The sequence below is a fragment of the Diadema antillarum genome, unplaced genomic scaffold (assembly GCF_040938485.1).
Source record: "Diadema antillarum isolate AM-2024a unplaced genomic scaffold, OU_Dant_1.0 seq00000735_RagTag, whole genome shotgun sequence".
NCBI classification, from domain to species: Eukaryota; Metazoa; Echinodermata; class Echinoidea; order Diadematoida; family Diadematidae; genus Diadema; species Diadema antillarum.
In genome coordinates this window covers 803,024-827,566 of record NW_027271635.1, presented here as the reverse complement: position 1 = coordinate 827,566, position 24,543 = coordinate 803,024, and the positions used below count along the sequence as shown (strand labels likewise).

The 24,543-nt window shown below is 38.1% G+C and overlaps 1 protein-coding gene across 1 annotated transcript in view; it reads left to right on the top strand.

The window, feature by feature from the left end:
- Nucleotides 1–1,169: 1,169 nt before the first annotated feature.
- Nucleotides 1,170–24,543, top strand: part of LOC139738331 (potassium voltage-gated channel unc-103-like) — a 226,115-nt gene continuing 202,741 nt past the window's right edge. The window contains exon 1 of the mRNA XM_071648972.1: nt 1,170–1,236. The gene's annotated coding sequence lies outside the window, so the exon portion shown is untranslated. The remainder of the gene's footprint in view (nt 1,237–24,543) is intronic.

Sequence of the window (24,543 nt, the reverse complement as noted above, 5' to 3'; positions counted from 1 at the left end):
GAAAAAACAGAAAATTTCTCGGACTTAGTCCTGTGTCTTGTTTGAATCGATTTGGAATCGTTTAATAGCGCGTGACTATTAATCATGACGGCAAAACGTTACCTCTAGGCGTGCACAAAAACAACGTCATTTGTTTTGTTCTTTTCTTTTTATATTCAGATCTCAGATTTTCCTCTTTTCGCTAGCCGTGTGTCCTAACTTGTACCATTGTTATCATGCGTCTGTCGGTGGTTTCGATAATTCTTCGAAATTAGGGTGTAGTTGCACAATGAGATGCATGTGCTATGCATGTGGTCAGATGTGTTCTCGTATTACAGTATGTGTGTGTGTGTGCGTGTGTGTGTCAACCTGGTATTTGTATGGGAAAGTACTCGCGCACTCACCGCGGCGTGTCCGCCGCAAGCTTGTAGACTGATTGCGAACTTTGCCTTTTTATAGTATAGTCTGCTACGTAAGTCGTGTGCAATAGAATATTCAATAAATCGATTTCTCTTTTCTATTGCTGTTTTGTAAAAAAACAGAAGTTGTTAACGCCTTCTTTTTTTTCGCTCATTACTATAGCTATCCAGCTTGTGCAAAAAGAAAAAAAAAACAAGCAAAATCAAGCTTTTCAGATTTTTCTTTCCGTTCAGCATGTGCAATGTGTAAATTCCCAACAACTAACATGCTTTAATGCTCCCAGCATTCGAACGCATTGGACATTTCAAACGTGGATGTTTTAACAGTCACGCACACACACACACACACTCTCTCTCTCTCTCGGCTGTACATTCACTCCAGCCTGTCTGAAACGGCTACTTAAATTGAGTCCTATCGAAATTATTAGCGCTGCCCGAAACCGTTGGAGTGTTCTGTTTGCAAAAGTTTGCTCACATATTCCGGTCTTGTAAGGCACGGTCAATAGACGGGACCTCGTCTCTGTTTACCTTCGCTCATAGTCGCACAGCGGGACAAGAGGACAGGAGAAGTTCTTTAATTCCGAGGCGGGACTGTGTGTTGATCGGGGCGCCTTCCCCGTCAAAACTGCATGCAATCGCCCGCCCCGCGCGTGAAGGAGACACTTTAAATGTGTTGTAACGAACCTTATAGCTGCTGCAGAAAGGTGCAAATGGAAGGAATACATTGGAGCTAGATAAATGCCCGCACCCAAAGGCTTTGGAGACCATACTTCTGGATTTGTCATGATAATATTTCGTTGACGGAGGATTTTCCTGGTTATCCTTCTGGCAAAGTCGGGTAAGAAATGTTCAGTGCTCTCCTTGGAATGTGAAATATTTACACATACTCACCTGATATTAATTGCCGGATAATATCATCTACACTGCGAAAAATTACTATGCTTACGCCATTGGGTGTGATACTATCTGTGGCCCAGTTTTTATGATAATGACGAGAATTGTAAGTTTGCCCTGTAGCGCTACATGCGATAAGCATCCACCGTAACATTTTCCTATATGGTAAATCACTGATATTGGTTTTGCTCGAGTGTGTGTGTGTGTGTGTGTGTGTGCATGTTCATTAGTACATTAGTTATTTATTACAAGTTTTGTTCTACTTTAGATGTACTGCACTTTCAATGCGGTACAAGTGCCCTCCTAAGCAAGTAGAAAAGAAATTAACGGGTGAACATTAGATAAGAATAATATTCGTCGGATACTTATGTGATAATGTAGGCCTATACATGTTATTTTTGTGTATATATATATATATATATATATATATATATATAAATGAATGCAGAAAGGCATAAACATTCATGTCTATCATTCATACATGAATCGATTGTGTAGTAAATTACGTATATACAATGATACATACAAACATATATGCAGTCGGTGTGTGTTTGTGTGTGTGTGTGTGTGTACGCGCGCGCTCGTGTGTGTGTATGCGCAATGCGCTTATTTGCGGTTTGTTTTGGTAATGTTTATGATTTATGCAGTTCTGTTTTTAATCCAGGAATATCAAAAAGATTTCCTTCGAGCAATGCTTTTCCAAACGCCTGATTTATCGGTAAACATTCTTTCCTCTCGAAATTCTTAATACTGATTTCTAACCTCAGAATTGATGGATATCGTCAGTAGGCCTATATCATTTTATCTGAAACCCAGATCCGAACGCGGAGTATGATAATTAAATAGGCTTTCTTCATTCTTTTCAACCTTTTTGTTCTGTCACATTGGTCGCGGGGTGACTCGTAAAAAAAACAACAACATATATATGCATATACAGTCAAACCTGTCTATAGCGGCCACACAAGGGATACGGAAAAAGTGGCCGTTATAGACAGGTGGCCGCTATAGACAGGTGATCCAACTTTGTGTGCATTGCCTACATGTACATGTATGTGTGTACGTATGCACACGTGTGTATCATGCATAGAACAATGCCGGTGTTTATGAAATTGTCGCACAGTAGTATACATGTAGCATGTGCACAGTCATGAAGAAAGCTTAACACTAGTGCATTATTGTGACTGAATAAGTGATGAATGCAGCGGTAGCGATCACTGAACGCTGCCCGGGAATGACTGGCACGGCTAAAAAGCAGAAAAACACGCTGAATTATCGGCTCGGCTACGGCTCCATCGGGTTTTTGGCCGCTATAGACAGGTTAAAATCTACCGCGGGAAACAAAATTTGTGGCCGCTGGCCGCGTTAGACAGGTGGCCGCTATACACAGGGTCTTTAACATGGCTTTTCTCTCGGGGGGATTTTTCAGTGGCCGCTGTAGACAGGTGGCCGCTATAGAGAGGTGGCCGCTAAGGCAGGTTTGACTGTATATACACTCGACCTAAAAAGTAAGTTTCCCCTAGCATTTTTGGATATATCTCAAAAAGTATTTTACCTATTTTCATAATTCAAACTGAAATGGATAAGGAATTTTATTACGCATAACATGAATGGCATGTCATTGCCACCAGATATTATTATCGGTGTGATAGAATGCATTTTAAGTCAAAATGCATGGGAAAAAAGTTGCACTTAATAGGTTATATAAAGCATATTGTGTACATTTCCTATGCAAGTTAGCAAATAACCTTTTTGAATTGTTATGTAATTCTCAGGAATTTCTTCAGGTACAATGTGCTTCCCTATAAAACAGATCTTATGCATACTTTTTAAACAATAGGCCTTTTCAATATGAAAATGTTGGTCGAAGCCATGTGCTTTTTAATTCCAATTTGGGTTGATCACATTAATGTGATTATGGCCATTTTGCATCATGCCGCGTCTGCAAATTTTTGAAAGAAGGAGAGCTACAGCTTTCCTTGAAGCTGGGGTTGAGGAAAATGGCATCGAACGTATGGAGTGGCCTGTAAGATCCCCTGACTGTAATCCAACAGAGAAACTTTAGGATATCATTAAGCGGAAAGCGAGCAAGAAGGTGAAAGATGACACTTCCATGCAAGAATACCAGCGCATCTTGCAGAGAGTATGGACCAACATTGAGCAGCGCCAAGTACAAACTTTAGTTAACAGTATGAGAAAGACATGCCGGCTGGTCATTGAAACGGATGGTGGACATATCAATTATTAAATACACTGTATGCTCATGGAAAGAAAGAGATAGAGAAATATGCAATAAACCAGGTTTAAAAGTTCAGAATGATGAGTGATTGTTTGATTATTTGTTTTAAAATCAACGCAAATCACAAAGGTGCAACTTTTTTTCCATGCATTTTGACATAAAATGCATTTTTTCACACCAATAATGATATCTGGTGACAATGATGTGCCATCCGTGTTATGAGTAATAACATTTCCTATCCATTCCCGTTTGAATTATGAATATCGGTAAAATACTTTTTGAGATATATTTAAAAAAATGCTAGAGGGGAACTTACTTTTTTTGGTTGAGTGTATATGTATACATAATATACTCAGTATACATATATATATATGTATATATACATATATATATATATATATATATATATATATATATATATGTATATATATATATATATATATATATATTACATGTTACATTTGACTAAAAATTTCGGCGTCATACACCTTCTTCAAGAGTCTTGACGATGATATATATCTAAAGACAATGGAAAGCTCTTAAAACTTTTAGCACTATTGTCCTATCTCGAATATGGGCTCATATAATGGCGCGAGAAAGGGGCTCCCAGGGCATAAAATACCGTGAATGAGTTTTCATCGTCACATTGTAGAATGAATTCTCACATATTTAGATACTCAAACCGTTTTCTGAAATCCCTTTCCTAAATACCTAAATTATGACATTTAGAAATCATGTTTTGCCCAAATCCTGCAACCTTTTTGATGCGTTTTTGCATGCCCGCGCAGCAAGCTTATAGCTGATCTTTTTTTGTTTAATCAGATTTCCGCGCCGTTTTATCGTTTATGGCGTTTGTGCGCGGCCGACAGCACAAAGCACCCTTTTCTCGCGTTGCAGCGCAAATATTTTCTATGAAGAGTTCAAATGCAAAAACTGATTTGTCCTCTTTCGTCAACTTGATATATCTACAATTGTAGTATTGAAACATTTGGTACACACACAAACACACACACACACACACACACACACACAAACACACACACACATGCACACGCACACCCACACGCACTCAGGCACACATATGCAAACAGTGTCACACTACTAACACATCAGCATTTTACCTGCCAATAGCTACATCCAACGCCACCTTTTGAGTATGAATGCACAACGCTCGAATTTACTTTTCCCAGCCCTCTCGTATGCAAATGTTAGCCCACTTGTTTTACGCGCGCGGGACTCATGGGGTTGATGGAATAGTGTGTTTGCTACACTGCAGCACTGAACGTGTACGGCCCCTCTTTGACAGAAGAAATCCCATGCCGAACATACCCAGCACTCTTTCCCGCCTCCTGTCAAGAAGTAGCCGTCTGTTGTTTGAAGAAATCCACTCTGATATCCTGCTCCAGTTACCTATGCACTCCCTTCTTATAAAGAAACGCACAACGCCACTATGGGGCTCTGGTATCTAGTAGCATTTGTTACTGATATCCTTCCCCTTTTTTGTGTGTGTTGTATATACGCAGCTTCGCGGCGTCGAACTTTTTCTTAGAATAACTCGCAAAAAGAGGGCGCCTCACTGGTGCTTGCTGGTTGGTGGATACATTTCATGTTGTTTACCGACGCGGAGGAAAAGCAGACGACACCTGAACAGCTTCGGGAATGTGCCGTTTGTCCCAAAAAGAAACACATTTTCTTTGTCCCACATCAGGGCGCTTGCTCAATTATGTCATCTCATTCCAGTTTCATCTGAAAAGATATCTGCTGCATCGAAGCTGGGCATTTAAATGTCATTATGATAAGAATCAGTCACGCTCAAGGGGAAAAAAAAGAAGAAGAAGAAGAGTTAGGTGAATCATCGTTGAGACATTTTCACACTTTTTCGCCGACAAATATCGGAGAAAATGAAATGCCAAAGAGAGAAAGAGAGAAAGAGAGAAAGAGAGAAGAAGAAGAAGAAGAAGTAAAACAGAATTGGAAGAGAGAAGAAGAATAGAATCGAAGGAGGTTACGAAACAATGAAGCGCCGGGAGAACTAATGCCAAAGGGCAGAAGGGAATAGAAGAAAGGAAAAAGATCAAATCATATCGGTAATGATGATCCATAAAAGTGAAGCTGCCGAGTATACAAGCAAAAAAAAAAAAAAAAAAACAGATTATAAATGCAGGAACAAGAAGAATAAAAAGAATATTGATCTCGCCTGAGATCATGAATAATTCGCTCGTTTATTATTATCTCTTTTTTTTTTTACAAACTCCTACTCTCCCCATCTTGTGTTTTGCAATTATGATAGAAAAGCGATTACGTTTTGTATGACGGTGATACTATGTTCACGTCATCGCTCGACCTTTACAGGAGAGGATCCATACATCTTCATCTACATTTAGTATTTATATTTGGCTAATTTTAGGTAGCAGGAATGCAAATTAAGTGAACTATGTAATATCTAACTTCCAACAGAGCGCAGAAGTGAGCGTCAAGGTTTGCTTTAAGTTTCAAACGATTGTCGTTGTTCATTCTACGCTTGATCTTCGCAGAGATTCAACGGGATAACGTCATCATGTGCTTGGTGGTCACAAGTCACTTTCTTAGAGCACCATAATTGAAATGTCCATTTTTAACATAATAACTTCGCAGAGCGTTAAATGCATGCGTTACATCCGTGTTAGCGGTAACCTGTTCGTAGCAGTCACTTGCTTCATGTTGTCACTGGAACTCCCCCTGAGAGAAAATGTGTGTGAACGGGTCACCTTGGATACAGCCGCTTGCTTACGAGTCTCAAGTACGTAGTAGGCCTATATCACTATGTTTGTAGGGCCTATGTACGTACATGAATGAATGAATGAATGAATGAATGAATGATTTATTACCAAATTTTTAAGTTCAAGTTTACAATCACAGATAATTTATACAATCATTGAGAATACAATAATAATAATACAATTAACAGGAATACAAGACATGACAGTATAGAATCAAACTTATGAACAATATGAATATGAAAGTACAAACATATTTACAAATTTGGTAAGAGGGTCCAACAAATAGCAACGCTGGTGGACGTTGGCCCTTGAATACAAAAGAAGAATATATAGATTCAACAAGAAAACTATTTACATTATAAACAAGTGTATTTACACTATGTACAAGATTAACATTTTGAAATTGATAAGTGTACTTACTTTACTTATATTACTAGAATTGAAGTTTTTGCTTTGTGGATTACAAAATAAACAAGTTTATTCTTATTATGTGTATTCTTCCAATAAATTCTTTTTGAAGACTTTACAAAAATTTTTACAAGAGGATGTATAACGTAAATCAGTTGAAAGATTGTTCCATATTTCAACACCTGAATACATATTATGCTATTGATCGCTTCCCTAATTCTGTTCTGACAGTTTAAAATTGCACATTTCTGTGTTTCTTGTTTCGTATGTATGGTCAATATGAGAAAAATAATACGATGCTTTATGAGGTAGGTTATCGTTCAATATAGATCACAGATAGATATTCCAATAAGGTATCTACGTATATTCCTTTAATACATCCAATAATTTTAGTTCATACAATAAAGGTGCTGAGTGATGCCTGAAACTTTGGCATGTTATCACTCTCGACATTCTCTTTTTGTAGAATTAGAATAGGATTTAAGAAAGTTTTTTTTTTTTGGTTCCGCTCCAGACCTCCAATCCGTAGATTATGTGAGGTAGAATAAAAACATTATAACAGTAGCAGTATTTGTTTAGAGACGAAGTGTCGCATTCTGTACAAAAGTCCTATTTTTTTGCTTAAAACAGTGCATACTTTGTTGATGTGTTTCTACATAATGCATGTATGTGTGTATATAGGTATTAGGTATGTAATCATATAGTCAAACCTGCCTTAGCGGCCACCTATCTATAGCAGCCACATGCCGTATGCGGCCACTGCGAGATAAAAAAAAAAAAACAGTTCAGTGATCGCGTTCGATGCATTTACACATCAATCAGGCATAATAATGAACTCATGAAAAGCTTGCTTGCTGTCTGCACGCTGTAATTGTGCAATAGCTCAATCAACAACGGCATTATTCAATGCATGAAGCATGAGCATGCGTATACTCATACATGTGAACTGAGTAGATGTGAAATAATGATACATGTATACATGTATGCAATACACACCAATTTACCTGTCTATAGCGGTCACCTGTCTATATCATAGCGGCCGCTCTTTTTGTTGCCTATAGGTGGCAGCTTTTGACGGGTTTGACTGTGTACATGATATATCTAATGCTGTGTCAATGTGGGTATGTGTGTGCATGTGTTTGTCTGCAAGTGCGCTTATACCTTATTGAAACATGTCGATAGCACTCACATTTGAGGAGATTATGAAACAGTGTGATTTGCGGCACGTCAGCATTTATCCCGTCTACGCAAACACTCGTGTCATTTTCCATGCGGCACAGTGTGTATTTCTCGCGGCTGTAATAACATTTTTTTCTCCCGCTAAGGATTGAGTGAGATTCAGCAGGCTTAACCTGACAGCACCAAATCTCAAATATATTCAGATTTTTGAAGTCTTATTATACCGTCTGCAATCGTGTTTTTTTTTTCTTGTTTTTTCTTGTTCTGGCTTGCTACAACTTTGGTTTGACCAAGAGTTCATCGTACGTGCGCCAGACCATTTTCATTAACGATTTATGGAATAATGATTTCATGAATACACGTCAGCGCGCGCTTTCCTTTACGGTTGTGAGGGATGTGCGCGCACAAACTAGTCACTTAGAATATTCGTAAACTATAGCTTCTGGGAGGCCGTAATGATAGGTTTAAGCTTAAAGGTCTCAGGCGCAAGGCATCAAATGTAGGTAATGCCGATCAGAATCACATCTTGTGAAATGTCAGCCCTGTCTATCATTCAGTATTGCCTGACAATCTGTATGAATACATGTGTATGATTCTTGTGTATATGCCTTCATTCTCGAGAGAGAATAAGATGAACCTGTATATATGGATGTAGGACGAAGGGGGAGGGGTAGAAAGCGTATTCTATCTGGAAAACTGTCCGATGAACAGGGCATGAATGTCACGGTATAATTGGGGAACGAATAACCTAAACACTCTAGTCAAACAACTATCTCTAATAAGTATCATATTCCCCAGCGAGAGGGGCGTGTTAACTGTGCTATCCCAAGACGTGAGTTCGATTCTAATATCCTTAACAAGGACCCCTATTATAATAGCATTTTCAAGAAATTTTTGAAAACAGCTTACATCTTTTAAACATAAAACCTTCAGAGTTTCCAAGAAATCTTACTCCCGCAACTCCCAAACTCCATCACTCATCATTGCTCACGACCAAAAATAAAGTCGGAGATCGAAATTTTGCGTTAGTAGCACCCAGTATTGTAAATTAAAGTTACTCTTCATTCATTGAAAATACAGTGTAAGATAAACACTTTGAAATGGGTAAAGGCACAAACGTATCTCCTTTATTTCATTGTTTATGATATAAGTAATATAAAATTTGTTGTATGTAAAGTTTGTAAAATGCATGATGTCTGCCCTTTAGAAATTTGTATCATGTTCACTATTTCACGACTATTGGTATTATCGTTGCTCTCATAATAATAATTGTTATCATTAACAATTCATATAGAGATGTATTTATTTTTATGAGATTGTATACCTCTTCTCGTGGTTGGTTAACAGTTATTCATATTGCATCCTTATATGTAACTATGTACAGTGCACCTCGGCAGTCGAATAATACGTAGTGTGTGTGTGTGTGTGTGTGTGTGTGCGCGCGGGTGTTTGTGTCTGTCTGTCTGTTTATGCCTGTCTGTGTGTATGTGCAAATATCCAAGATAACGGTCAGTATTTGAACACTGATCGATCTTGGAACGAATAGTGATACACATGCCCTATAGAAAGCACTGAAGGTGGAGGCGACCTAACCTGACGAGTGCCTGTATACGAGTCTGCTAGAAAAGTTTAGAGATGGGTGGTTTCTGTGGTTGAAATAGGACACGGTTCCCCCATGGTGGAGAAGGTAAATTCAGGGACGACTAAATCCAGGTGAAATGAAATCGATGCTACCATGTCAGTGTGCGGGAAGCTAGAGAGGGGCGTGGGAGGGAGGGGCACTTCTACTCCTTTTCCGCATCAACAACGAGCCCTAACAACGAGCCCCCTTTTTTTTCGTGGGGGGGGGGGGGGTCGATATGTGTCATACAGACACCGAAATTGGCATTTGTAGACCACTGTTATTATTCCGACCCTGATTTGCATTTACGGCCGTATTTGCCAGTCCCAATGACTCAATCATAATTTCTGGCTTTACGTCAGCCGTCTCCGCACCTTTCCGGTCCCATACAACCCATTGTGCTCTCTACACTTCTCAGCATTAACCTCGCTCGGGCTACACTTTAGCTCATCTGCGCATCGATGGGGAGGGGGGGGGGATCGGAAACCATGGAAATATTTGTTCCCCCACCCCTTTCTTTTTTCTTTCTTTTTTCTTATAGAAGGAGTGCGTGAGGGTGAGAAATCTCAAATATCCTGTACAGGTAACGGATATTACTGTGCGTCAGCAAGCAGTCAGGATTGTGTGCGAAGAAGTTGTCGGGCGGGTTGGGCTTGGGCACACGACATAGGGAAAATGGGGGAGCGGATGAGTAATAATATTGAGGGTCGATCATTTTAAGGTTGTTCTCTTCATCTAAATCGTTGTAAATTTACAAAATTATACTGATAAGCCATGAGGTATACGTATATATATATATATATATATATATATATGAAGAGTTTGCTCGCAAAAACCGACAAGTCCATTTTTGATTTTGATGTACGGTCTCTGTCATAAAGTACAAAATAATACCTTTTAAATGATATATTGGTCACTACGTATAAAGGTAAATTTTTTAAATTATGGGCAAAAGAAGCAAAAAAAAAAATCGTATTATTCTCTTTATTTTTCGTGACCTTTAATCGCAAATATCTCCATTTGGCAAATATGGACTTATCGGTTTTTGCGAACAAAGTCTTCATATAATTTATATATATATATATATATATATATATATATATATATATTTAAGCCTTGTCAAGTCATGTATTTTAATCCAAAAGCTTCATCTTGGAAATCACTTCTTCATATATTCACTAAAATTCAGTAAAATTTGTTTATGATATTGCGTAAACCAGCCCATTTTCTCCAAGCAGTACACGGAATAATATCTGTTAGACTAAAGTAGGTAAAATTAAACAACCTGTACAACTTGACGTCCATTTCTACGCCGTCTGCAAATGAACGCTTATAATATCAAAATCACATTTACATTAACCAGTGTGTGATCACTTCCTAATAATTTATGTCAATCTTTTTTTTTTCACTGTTTGTGTTAATCTGAATCTTACTTTCATGTATTTGCAATAAGGCGTTGTACCGTGCATTTCAATACCTTCAATTCCTATAGCGGTGAATTAAATGTATATAAAAATACACATTGTTATGATTATCATCTGTATTCTTATCCCTCTTTGAAGTTATTGCATCTGAGCGGTCCACAAAATGTTCGAAAGGAAATCACTACACAACAACGAACAGACCAAGATTTCGCATTGCTCCTTCATGCAGACTGGAAACCACAATCACACCTAAGGACTTAAGCCAGGATTCGTTTCTCCTTTCTTGGGCGGTTTTGGTGGTCGCAATATTGTTGCCATGGCGACGAATTCACGACAGCGCTTTTCCGTATTAATGGACAATACATCGAGACATCTAGGGATGGAAAAAAAGCCTTAGAAGTTACCGCACTTTGGACGTCACATCTCGATATTAGAAAATGCCATCTTAAAGTGATATTGCTTAATTTCCCGAGGAGTTATATCTTTAATAAGTAGGTGATATTCCTTTAAATACGAGAGGCAGTGGTTTCTAGTGTTCAGAAGAATTAGTAGTATGGATGAGACGAGGTCATACTAGGTGTGGAGGATATTAAACTATCAAATAGTTGACTAATAAGAAGAGGCTGTGAAAAAAAAGAATAACAGCAATTTTGATTACCCCTGACAATTAAGTTCAATCTATATACACTGGATTTTCAGGTGCATGTTTATATTCATTGATGTGTAGATTTATGTTACACATGTAAAGTGCTGGTGAAAACTTACTAAGAAACTGAAACAAATGAAAAAGTCATTTACAATGAGGAATATTATAAAACATCAATATGCCAGGGTAGCACAGCAGCAATATCAACAACAAAATAGGATACACATCTAGAATAAGCTTGATAAAGTTTGGAGTATTGTTTTAAGATTCATGTGAAATGATAATATGATTAATTTTTTTGACGATTGCGTATTGCCAATTTTTGTCAATAGATGTACGTTCGTTTTTGTACTCATATGCTACCATAAATGTTTTAGAATGGTTTTGTCATAGTTTAGACTGCAATTTTGTATTGCTCCTTTTCAATTTGGTTATGTTTTGTTTAACTTTTTCCAGCCATGTAATCTATTTTGATTTGATTTGAGAAGCAGAATGAATACGAACAAACAAACTGCGAAAGGTCTGTGCATGGATTTATATACTTCGCTGATGGTATTTACATGATAACCCACAGCAAGACCTGTACATTAATTGGGTAAAAATCATTTCAATGCATACGAACAAGTGGGACTAGAGCATCAACATTTCTTAGAAAGAAACTTTCCTCTGGAAATATGTCTTTCTTGTATTTAGCATCAAAATTATACTCACATAGCCGAAATCACGTCTGGCTATACACATTCCTCAGTCTCACGACGAAATAAGGACGCAGAATCGCTCAACATCCGATTCTTTTTCATTCTTTCTTCTTGTCTCTCTTTTTCCTCCACGAGATAACAATAACTAATGTGAATATATTTTCCCCATGGAGACATAAATCGATGAATCAACCCGCGAGAAAACGAGTGGGCAAACTCATGATACAGATCTCGAAAACTGATTGCTGTTTAATGCCATTTCATTCTCCTCTTCTCGGGCAATTTAAGACACAGGGAGCGGAAGTTCTGCCTGCTCAGCCACATGATTGATTTTTCTCAGTAGATGTTTCTGAAGAAACCATGAATTACTTCATTCGCAACATATCGGTGTTATCAGAAGCGAAATCTAATCTTCTTTCTCTGTATTTGCGTAATCATATTAGAAAACAGCAATGTAATTATCAAAATGTGTTTTGCAAGATAACAAGGTGGAGATATCGTAAAAAAACAAAAGCAAAATAATAACCCTAAGCTTTGGCAAAGAAATGTAAGAGATATTGAAAATAAGTAAAGATATCACAATCTAATTATCAAATTTTGTCTCGTTACCAATCTTTTTATTATGCTGCTAATAGTTGTTTTAAACAAGAAACAATGAAACGCTGTGACTTTTTCGTGTGCAAGTAGCAGGAAAATGGAAAATAGGAAAATAATTAAGGACATAATGAGGTGAATGTTGCATTTTGAATAATTCCGTCCTTTTGAACCTCTTTTGAAGTAAATAAATGGAATGTTATTCTGAATCTGTTTCATATATTCGATGTGCTCTGCTTTTTGTCAATTAAGGATTGAATGTGACAATAAAAGGAGTAGGACTTACATGCTGTATATCCTGCCCGGTAAGGACATTGTTTAGGCAATACAGATGACATAATATACACCACTTTTTGGCATAAATGTCACAACAATTTTCACCTAAAAGATTCTTATCGATTTAACAAAGGGCAACAAATGAGTTGATGCGCTTTACCGAATGATACATTAATTCATGTCATCGCAGAACTATCATCTATCATCGCAGAACTATCTATCGCTGGACCCTGCATGCACAAGGTTCAAACCACTGTGAGTGTGTGATGAAATAGATAATAAGATTTTTTTTTTCATTCCTACTCTAACATACGTGCGTGCGCGGCCTATATGCTTTACCACTGTCAATGCACTGACCCCGATAATTCAGAAGCAATGCGCTTGCAATGAACGGATGAAGAAGCCCAAAATGTCGAAAGTCGAGCACGGAATTGATATACGTAACAAATTTGTAAACGCCATAAAGAAATGTTTTTGTGTTCTGTACACAAAAATACGGAAGCTTAAAAGTGCCAACCAGATGACGAGAAAAGAAGACGAGAAGACAAGTTAACTAGTTAACTACCGAGAAGCCGAGTTTCTAGAACTCGGCAAGTCGACTTATTTTGGTCAAGAAGACATGATAATGAGTTGTTGGAACTCGGCAAGTCGACTTGTTCGGGACAAGAAGTCAAAATGACAAGTTCTTGAAACTCTGCAAATCGACTTGTTTAGAACAAGAAAACAAGATGCCGAGTTGTTGAAACTCGGCAAGTCAACTTATTTTGGACAAGAAGACAAGATGTTGAGTTGTTGGAACTCGGAAAGTCGACTTGTTTGGGACAAGAAGTCAAGATGACAAGTTGTTAAAACTCGGCAAGTCGCTTTGTTTAGACCAAGAAAACAAGATGCCGAGTTGTTGAAACTCGGCAAGTCAACTTATTTTGGACAAGAAGACAAGATGTTGTGTTTTTGGAACTTGAAAAGTTGACTTGTATGGCACAAGAAGACATGATAATGAGTTTTTGAAACTCGGAAAGTTGACTTGTTTGGGACAAGAAGTCAAGATGGCAAGTTGTTTAAACTCGGCAAGTCGCTTTGTTTAGACAAAAAAAAAACCAAGATGCACTTACCGGGTTTCAACAAATGGTTATCATGTCTTTTTGTCCCAAACAAGTCGACTTGCCGAGTTTCATCAACTTGTCATCTTGACTTCTTGTCCCAAGCAAGTCGACATTCCGAGTTTCAACAACTCGTTATCATGTCTTCTTGTCCCCAACAAGTCGACTTGCCGAGTTTCAACAACTCGTTATCATGTCTTATCGTCCCAAACAAGTCGACTTGCCGAGTTTCAACAACTCGTTATCATGTCTTTTTGTCCCAAACAAGTCGACTTTCCGAGTTTCAATAACTTGTCATCTTGACTTCTTGTCCCAAGCAAGTCGATATTCCGAGTTTCAACAACGTGTTATCATGTCTTCATGTCCCAAACAAGTCGACTTTCTGAGCTCCAAGAACTCGTCATCTTGTATTTTTGTCCAAAGCAAGTCGACTTGCCGAGTTTCGGCAGCTCATCATCTCGTCTTCTCGTCCAATACAAATCGACTCAACAACTCGGCTTCTTGTCTTCTTGACCTAAACAAGTCGACTTGCCGAGTTCCAATAAGTCGGCTTCTCGGTATTTAGCCTGTCTTCTCGTCTTCTTATCTCGTCATCTGGTTGGCACTTTTAAGCTTCCGTACAAAAATATAGTCATTTACGTGATATCATTTTGGAACGTGTTTGTGTGTATGTGTGTGTGTGTGTGTGTGTGTGTGTGTGTTTAGAGCAAAATCAGATGAACAAAGTACTCATTAGCCTTGCCTTGCAGTTCTCGCTAATGCTTGTGAAATATGTTACCTAAATCAAATTTTCTGTACACTTTGTCAACTGCAATTTCTTGATCGATGATTTCACATCTAAATAAGATAACATCAATGAACCTAATAAAAACGTCTGCTTTTTCGTGTATTAAACAGAGGTTTTGTCTCTGAAAAAAAAGGAGATTTCACCTTCGTGGAAAGTGCTACGAGCTTTCATCACTCCTAAAGTAAATGCTGTATTTTTCAAAAAAGTATGGACCTGATACACATCTCCAATAAATCTAATGTTTGACAGTTACGTTATATGAAGAAGGTAGTGACGTGTAGTGCGGTATGAGTTTAGTTGCTTATAAACAATTATAGAGAGGCAGTTTAAAGGTAGACAAATTGGTTTTAATACAAGAAAAAACACTTGTCAGCAGGCGATTAGTACCAGGCTTACGTGCCAGTGGAAATAATTTTGATGAGCCAAACGTGAACTTTGAACTCCAGGAATGCCAGTGTGGATTAGACACGACTGTACTTGAATGAGATCGAGAAATGCATGCTAATGAATACCAATGTCTTCGAGGATTCAATTGGAAGAAAGAAATGAAAAAAAGAAGCCAGCCCCCCCCCCCCCCCCCCGAAAAAAGAGGAAAGAAGTCTTTGCATTAATTATGAACCGTTCTTTGTCCATTATTTGATTAATTAAGCTCCTTTTGAAGAAAAAAAAAAACCACAAATCGTCTTGCATGCCTTTCTTTCTATATCGAGTAAGTATACATACTTAGACTATACAGCGTGTCTGCATTATGTGCTTATAATTGTTTGCGTTTGATTATTGTATGAGCATAATATATATTCATTTTGTGGATATCCTAAGCTGGCTGGTTGATATCATTTCCAAGTATGTTGTCATTGTCCATGTTCAGTTCTTATTACGCGCTGCGAGTCACATTCCAACATAGACACGTGCCTTGTTGTGTGAAGTTCCTCTTCTTACGTCATCACTCTCTATTGTTCGATACTGCTAATAGCATTAATCGATACCGCTGTGAGAGCGTAGACTCCACAACGAGTCGTGTGCTAGTATGGATTTTGTCAGGATCGATACCGGTTCGTGAGGCACCAAATGAACGTTTCGTGTGGATGTGTGTACACGTGAGCACTGTTATTAAACCTACACCGACGCATTCTCCAGTTCGTTCACATAGAACTTGGGGTTGAAAATACACAATGTCCCCTCCTTACAAAGACAATGTGAAAAGATAAATCTACACATGAGACGTACAGATGACTGGATATCCTTTTACAAAACACTTGGCATCACTAAAAGATTCTTACTTCCTCGGTCCCTCCTGTGAAAATTACTGTTGGGCTTTAAAAAGAAGACAAAAATTGAAAAGCATACCAATTCCTCCGAAATGATATTCCTCCTGTTTTATTGGTGAGCAATAGAAAAATAGTGTAATTGATGTGATTTTGAATAAAAATCCCATGCCCTAGAATAAAAAAAAAACAAACAAACATAATCTTGCGAACCGAATAAAAAACGAGCTGTCATCGCTCAAACTACATTTTACTACACAACCATATACACACTTAAAAACACTTAACATGAATAGTCATAGTTCATTTCAATATTTCCAACGTATAAATTATGCTGAATTATGAATAACATGCAAATTTTAATAACAGTTTCTATACACCCCATATTCGAAATCTCTGTCGATATAATACATAGACAACGTCTTCCTCAACACAGCAAAGGGTAGATTCTTTAGAGAATAATGAAAATCAATGCAGTTCAGTGAGCTTTAGATCAAAATCAATGCAATTCAGAGAGTTTTAGAGATCACTTTTAGAATATATTCTTTGCTATCGATCTTTCTCACTATTGACCCTGAAGCTAAGAAGGTCACTGCTCCGTTTCTATTCTGCCATCACGGCGTTGTTTCTTTTTACAATAACATTTCTTTCTGTGACTGAAGCCAATCGATAGTAGACATCCCACTGCTTGAAACGATAAATGCTTTGAGAAAAAATGTGGCTTTCAGATAAAACCCAGTGTAGGATAAACAACAGAACTGGCAGATGGACTGATAATAGAACGGGAATCCATCAGACAAAATCTATTTTCCCGCGCTTTCCGCTCTCCAAGATTTTCGTTCCTTCGAAATCGATCGATCACGGATCACTGTATTTATGAACTGTGTGTTTCTGATGAATGTTTTGTGTGTGTCTATGTGTGTGTCTGTGTGTGTGTGTGTGTGTGTGTTTTGTAACAGTGGTGAAATAAAGGTACTCGCAATTAGTAGATTCAGATATACTTATTCAACCTTTGTTTTTGAATGATTGAAATATAAATGAAAACACGTAATATGTGTCATTACAAAACGAGGAGGTCTATCCAGGTACCAACGTTGAATATCTGTACGCATGCATTGTGAATATTAATCTTTTCTATGAAACCATGAAAAATCAAATAGGCAATAGCCATACACGTTTGTACACACGACCATTTTTCGTCCCAATTGCATGGTATATTTGTATTTCGCTGCTCTGCTCGTGCGACGTGTTTTTCGTTTTGAGCTAATTAATTTAATCTGAATTGGTGAGAGCATCTTTAATAGGGCAAACTTTCAGATGTCGGTTCCTTTGATCCCGTATACTCTCGGCTTTATTAAGCGTTCAATATTCGTGTGGATGTCAATCACAAAACACAAAAGAAATTTTATTCAAGGTCATGAGTAAATATTTCCGGGAAGTTATTAAATTAATGAGCATTGAATACCAATAGATGTTTACTTCATATTCTTATCTGTATGGCGAAATGGATATTGAGTTATCATTTCTCGTGAATTCTAAAGGATAGACTGCTAAATTCATCACTGCTCAAGTATACCCTGTGATAACCACACCCACCCCCCCCCCCCCGTGAAAGATTGTTTTGCGTGAACTCAGTGAAGTATCGTATCAGTATAGATTTGAACAAACCAGGCAAAGGATATTTTGTTGACTTTTTACACTTTGCAACTTCACCTAAATAAATAATGACAATCTTAGACTGGTGTCTCTGCGGTTTAACATTAGAAATCATTCTGCAAAGACTGTCAATGACATTGATAAAGTGATAGCTTCAATGTGGTTAACAGTACACTGTAAAAGAGACTGTGTTAGATTTAACACCATGGGTGTTAAATCTAACACCGATCAAGTGGCAATAGAGGCCGGACCACACCGACATGACGGTATCGTGTAGAAAGTACTTTTTGATGTTGTTGAAATGTGTTCGACTGGGTATGGTGTTAATTTGACACTCTTATACTGGCAGCTGGTGATATTTTCAACAGTGACACTACTTGGTGTTGATTTGATACTGCTGGTGATAATGTCAATGGTATAACACCAGCCCAGCTGCAAGAGGGAAACCACACCAACTGGTGTTACTGTGGTGTAAATGTATTAACAACTTTTTTTTTCAAATACTTTATGTGAAAGTTCTTATTCGTCTTATTGAAGTTCAAAATCAACAACAAAAACAGCGACTAATTACCTATCTAGAAATTAGCTTTATATTTTGAAATGACCCTCGAAGGTGTTAGATTAACAATTAATGAGCACCAGAAATCTACCAGCAGCTTGGTGTTTCATATTTAACCCCCTGATTTTTTTTTTTCAGTTTAAAGAAATTTCAGAATACATTTGAACTAAAAAAATAAATGATTGATTATTGTTCTGTATGCATATGCTTTGTAATATTTCACAGTTGAAAAGATGAAGTAGGCCTATACACCCCAGTTTTTTGGCTGTTTCTGTTTTTGTTTTGTTTTGCTGTTTTTTAGGGTCAAAACATTCGGGCATGTTCATTTCCTAGTCAGAGAAATGACGTCTCATAGTAGATTGTGTGGGCAATGACTTTCCATCTGTCCTGATAGGAAGGATTATTTCCCTTCCATATTGACATTTTCGACCTCCAAGCTGCCAAAGAAAAGGTATTTCCCTAAAGACATTTTCATACTAGAGGGTTTCAAATACGATCAGGTCTGAATCACACATGACCATGTACTGCGGAAACACATTATGCATAACTAGAACTTTATTTGAGGATTACTCGCGAGTGTATTGCATGTGATATCAGAGCAACACTAAGTATTTCGAACCGTCTGATGTTCCCAAAATTCAATGACATCTTCTTTTTTCTCCTTTTTTTTTTTGCTTCTATTTTTACAGTCTTTAAGGAAAAAGAAAATGTGCGTACAAACTTCGCCATCTTCCTTTAATTTTTCCCTTAAAATCTCATCATGACGGTAACGCCTCGCCAACCGGAAGGGGACGGGGGTTTGTGGTCGAGGTAATTATGGCGGTGGCACCATTTTGTCAAATATAATCACGGGGAGAGCAGACGCGTGTCGTGGGGGAACGAGAGTGACACGTGGATGGGAATGTGAAAGAGGCAAGCGATGGGGGTTTGGCTAGGGAGCAAAATGTAAGATAGGGACAACAGATTCGAATATGTGACTTCTTACAGCTATGGGCTATCGAAAGTCGTATGACTTGGCCACAATGCTCCCGTATCATGAGCTTCCATGCCATGCACCAAAACAATGCTATTTGTTTGTTTGTTTGTTTGTTTGTTTGTTTGTTTGTTTGTTTGTTTTTCTTGTAAAAATTTGAAAAATGCTAGATCGGGCAGCTCTGATAATTGAAATTTTCTCTGTCTTTTGAAACTGCTTTAGGGAATCTATATAAAGGGATTAAACGTTGTTTTTTTTGTTTGTTTGTTTGTTTCTTTCTTTCTTTTTTTTATGTGCGTTGTGCGATAACTTTAGATGTCCCTTTGCCCGGTCTTCAAAATTGCCAACAACGTTGCGCTTGAAATGAACTTAGGCCTACTTCTGTAGCACAATGTAGTGTCTAATCTCCCAGAGGTAGAATGCCATAAGGTTATAGAAACGTTAGGATTAGAATTGCATTTGATATCTATGACTGCTGGTGTATTCTTAATTTTGATAGTGACATTTAGAATTTCTCTCATGCTTGTATGATATCATACATTTCTTATTTCTGTCACTTGTCATGGAGATGTTGCTCCTTTTTTTTTTCTCGCCGTTACCATGATTACGTAGAATGAAAGACAGTTAACCGTTTCATGCAAAAGAGATTCTGTCAAAAATTCGAGAAGCATTTTCTGTCTCCGACTCTAGATTCTTTTTTCCATCTCAAATTCGAAGTGCGAGACGTCTTATGAATAGAAATTTGACAAGTTCTTTCCCGATGTCAAATAATATCATATCTCGGATGCGAAGCGGCGGGGCGGAAACACGCTGCCGTATCTGAAACATAATCCCCGTAGGCAGGTGCACCGTTGTGTTCACGACAATCATTCTCCCCTGTCGTCTTTCTCATCGCACGGTTTATGACCAGACTGGTCGAGTGTGTGTTCCGATACCGAATCTGCTTGCACCGGCAGCATTGAAGAGACGTCGAATCAATGGCCCGAATTCACGAAGGTGGTACAAATGAAACCATGGTTTAAACCATGGACAAAAACCATGGAGCGCCAAGTGTTGAATGGAATATTTCGTTACGAAATTTTTTCATTTCGTCGACAAAATGACCGTTTCGTTAACGAAAATATTATTTCGTGGACGAAATGTTCATTTAGTTTAACAAATACAAAATGCTGTCATGTCGTTACAAAATAATCATTTCATCGACGAAATGACTGATTTCGTAACGAAATATTCCATGCGAGACTTGGCGCTCAATGGTTTTTGTGCATGGTTTAAACCATGGTTTCATTTGTACCACCTTCGTGAATTCGGGCCAATGTGTCGCAAGGCACTTCGGAAGACGTCTGGCTGGTTGTTTTCCCGGCATGCATCAGCACGCACCACTTATATCCACACTAACAATGCCCAGCAACCTGTCTGAATGCAAAAGCGTCTATCGTGCACCTACAGTACATCAGTTTAACGATTTACTTCATCGCTTCATGGTTCTTTTTTTGTGCCTAAAGCGTCGAGTGTGCTGAGACTGTCGTGCAAAACAATAATTTTAACACATGTGGAATTGATGTCACCATAACAGAACACATCCATTACCTTCTCAAGTAATCATGGTAACGAGTCAAAAGTGATGAAGAGCTATAATGATATTGTTATTGATAATACTTCCAATAATAAATATCTATAGTAATGATCTATAGTAATGATAATAGTAAGATATTCCTTTTCCACAGTAGCATCTTTAGTGATGTCATTGCTACAAGAGGTCCCTGTCACTTTTATTACGTGATCATTGCCAGATACTTATTTGTGCACTCGGGTGTTGAGGAACATGGTGGGTGAAAAAAAAAAAAAATCACTTCCAAGGACGCAGGCACTTGACGGGATTCGAAATCGGGTCCTCTATATGTAAGTCAGGAGCTCAATATCCACCATGCCACTGAGCCCCAGCCACTCTTACCTTGGAGCACTGTGATAAAGAATAAAAACTAGTGGATAAGGATCTGCAGCTGGACTCGCTAACACATTAGTTCGAATCTTGACAGGTGCTAACTTTTTCTCTCTTTTTAGCCAAGATGATGTACCCCTTTTGTCATTCATGAAAACGGCGTACAATTATAAACGTAGGCAAGTTTTATTCACAACGCCTGCAATTTCCCACAATAAATATGTCAATTTGTATTAGACCAGGGAACCAGGGACGGGGACTCTGTTCCTCCTTCCTGGTTGGACCGTTAACCCCATTGCCCATTGTTGTTTTCCAATTGCTCTCTTGGAGTGGTTTCCCAGGTCTCTCTCACGCGCACTGGTCTAATGGTTTTAACACCGCCATACGATGTAGCCGCTACTACCCCTCCCCACACACATATTCACACTCACACACGGGAACGTGCAGCGGTGAGCAGGTGAAGACACTAGTGACGATTTACGATAAAAGAAATCTTTGGAAAGTACTTTTTTTTGTAAGTGGTTTGTATCTTATGAGGAAAGTTGCTGACAGACTGCAATATTATCAATCTATATTTTAATTACCTGTGTCTAACCAAGATCTGGGACACTTCTTTTTCAATATCATAGCTCTTACAGCCATCATTATTGTAATAAGTTGTATAAGCTCGTTTGTAAAGTAAACAGTTTGTTATCTAATGTTTGTGTTCCTTTTTTTTTTTGGGGGGGGGGAACTGTATCTAAGTTAACTTTTTATTTTGTTGAAAAAATATTAAAAGATGCAAGAAATCATTTATACGTCAAAATCATATCTTGCTTTCCTTAACTTCAGAGTATATATAAACTGGATATGTAATGATACCCTATTGTCAACTACATGGGTATTCCAACTATACCTGTCTTTGAAAAAAAAAAGATTATCTTACGAAGTGTTACTTAGGTGAAAATCTTGCAGTATTGTTGAAAGAACAAATCAGTCTCCATGATCAAGAGAGAACGGAAAATTTCATAAGAAATTTTATTTTCAATTTTATTTCACCCCCCCCCCTCCCCCCACGCGCGATCTCCTTAAAAGGGAAGGCTAGTAACTGATCAGTGGGAATCAGTGGAAATGCTGGGAGATGATTGTTCCAATCCTTATGGGATTCATTCAAGAGTTCATTGTATATCTATTGTTGTGTGAAAATGATTTGCTTCAGAACGGTCTCATATTCAATTAATGTGCAGATTAATGCTCCGTCACTGACCAGGGACGCTAACCTGGAAGCATTAAACTACACGTTACTTGAATATGAGACCATTCTGAAGCAAATCATTTTTACACAACAATAGATATACAATGAACTCTTGAATGAATCCCATAAGGATTGGAACAATCATCTCCCAGCATTTCCACTGATTCCCACTGATCAGTTACTAGCCTTCCCCTTTAAATGCACCATGGCAAATTGAATTATTATCAGACTTTTGAAATCTAAGATTAGCAGAATTCATAATCTGTGAATTGCAGTTTTCATCGGCGTCTGGGGGAAGATATGAGTGCCTTTGCCATAATTTGTCAGCGCTGCGCAGAACACGCTCAGTCAATATTTTGAATATAATCATATTAGTATTGCCCGGTATATCATGAAAACTGCATGTAGTATCCCATAGTCTTCTAAAGAACAAGCTCTTTTTAAGGAAAAAAGAGTTATCGTTCCTGCTATGATTATTGAGCATGCGGTATAAAGTATTTTAAAATGTTCGTGTCGTCTGTCAACGGCTTTAGGACAATTACTCCCTGGACAATTTGGCCAGACCCTTCCCCTGACAATATTCCTAATATTACCCCGAACCAATCCTAGCCATTAGTCAAAAGATAATCCTTAACCTTACCTTAACCTTATCACTTATCACTAACCATTGTCTAAGCGGGGGTAATTTTCCTCGGAGGGTAATTGTCCTGATTTAGGAGGGGGACGGGTAGGCATAATTAAAATGTAAAGCAAGCTGAATCATCGTAATTCTTGAAATAGGTTCTGGTCTCTTATCGTTGTGTTTCATGATTCTTCCGCGTTTATAGAAAAAAAATGCAGTTTTGCATTTAAGCCATAGAGCAGACCAAAGGGCAAAGGTTTCGAACTTCAATTTTATTGCCTCAAACAAGTTGTCAGCGAATTCAACACGAAAGCCAACGAGAAAGGGGCTCGTAATATTTTCTGCTTTTTCTTCTTCATCACAAACATGACCCTGATAAAGTTGAGTGTGTGCGCTTTTTTTCCCCGCGCGTCGTATTACACATGAGTGAAGGAAGTGTAATCAACGTTTATACATCGTGTTTAACGGTCCATTTGTAAATGTAAACGTGCGCGACAGTGACGAATCAACTCGGTTTGCTCTTTCAAAATACCAATCCTGCGGCGCCACGTGCGTACCACACTGCTTTACCTCCTATGGCTGTGTGATTTGTAAAGCGCAGAGTAGTGGATGAGTTGTAAGTATGTTGATAGACTGTTCTAACTTTGTCTCCGCTCTTTGCTCCCCCCTCACTCAACCCCCTTTAAAGGAGGTAGGATAACTAGGAAACTATGTTCATCAGCGACAAATTATGGCTCTTTCAAAATGTTACAGGAAAGGGCTTTGTTGTTTTTTTTTCTCCTATTCAAAGCAATGCTATGGCGTATTTCTATTATTGATGCATGGTATGGAAGTATTTACCGAGTATCAATGGTGGGATCTTTTTTGTAAACACTGCTCTACCAGAAGCCTGCCTCCTACAATTGCTGGACAGGTCCCCTAAATACTCGGTACCCGCTGTTGTAAAGAACCAAAATCATTACTTGGTTATCAGGCAGTGATATAGTAGATATGACTCTTGTCTAGTAATTAGAAGGTCATTGGTTTGAGTCCAACCCATGCATTTATGCCCATGATTTTTAACCATGGCTACTATAATACATTGGATACTTGGTGTTTAATTAAAGTCGATGTAGGGAAAACTGTAAATCAGTTGTTTTCTTTATTTCTTCTTTAAAAAACAAAGGCAACACGATTTGACATCTTTGCAGTTCCCTTTTCTCTGCAAACTGCAAAATTCGTGGTTATTATGGAATATAATGTCAAACATTTTGGTAGCAATTACGCATAAGA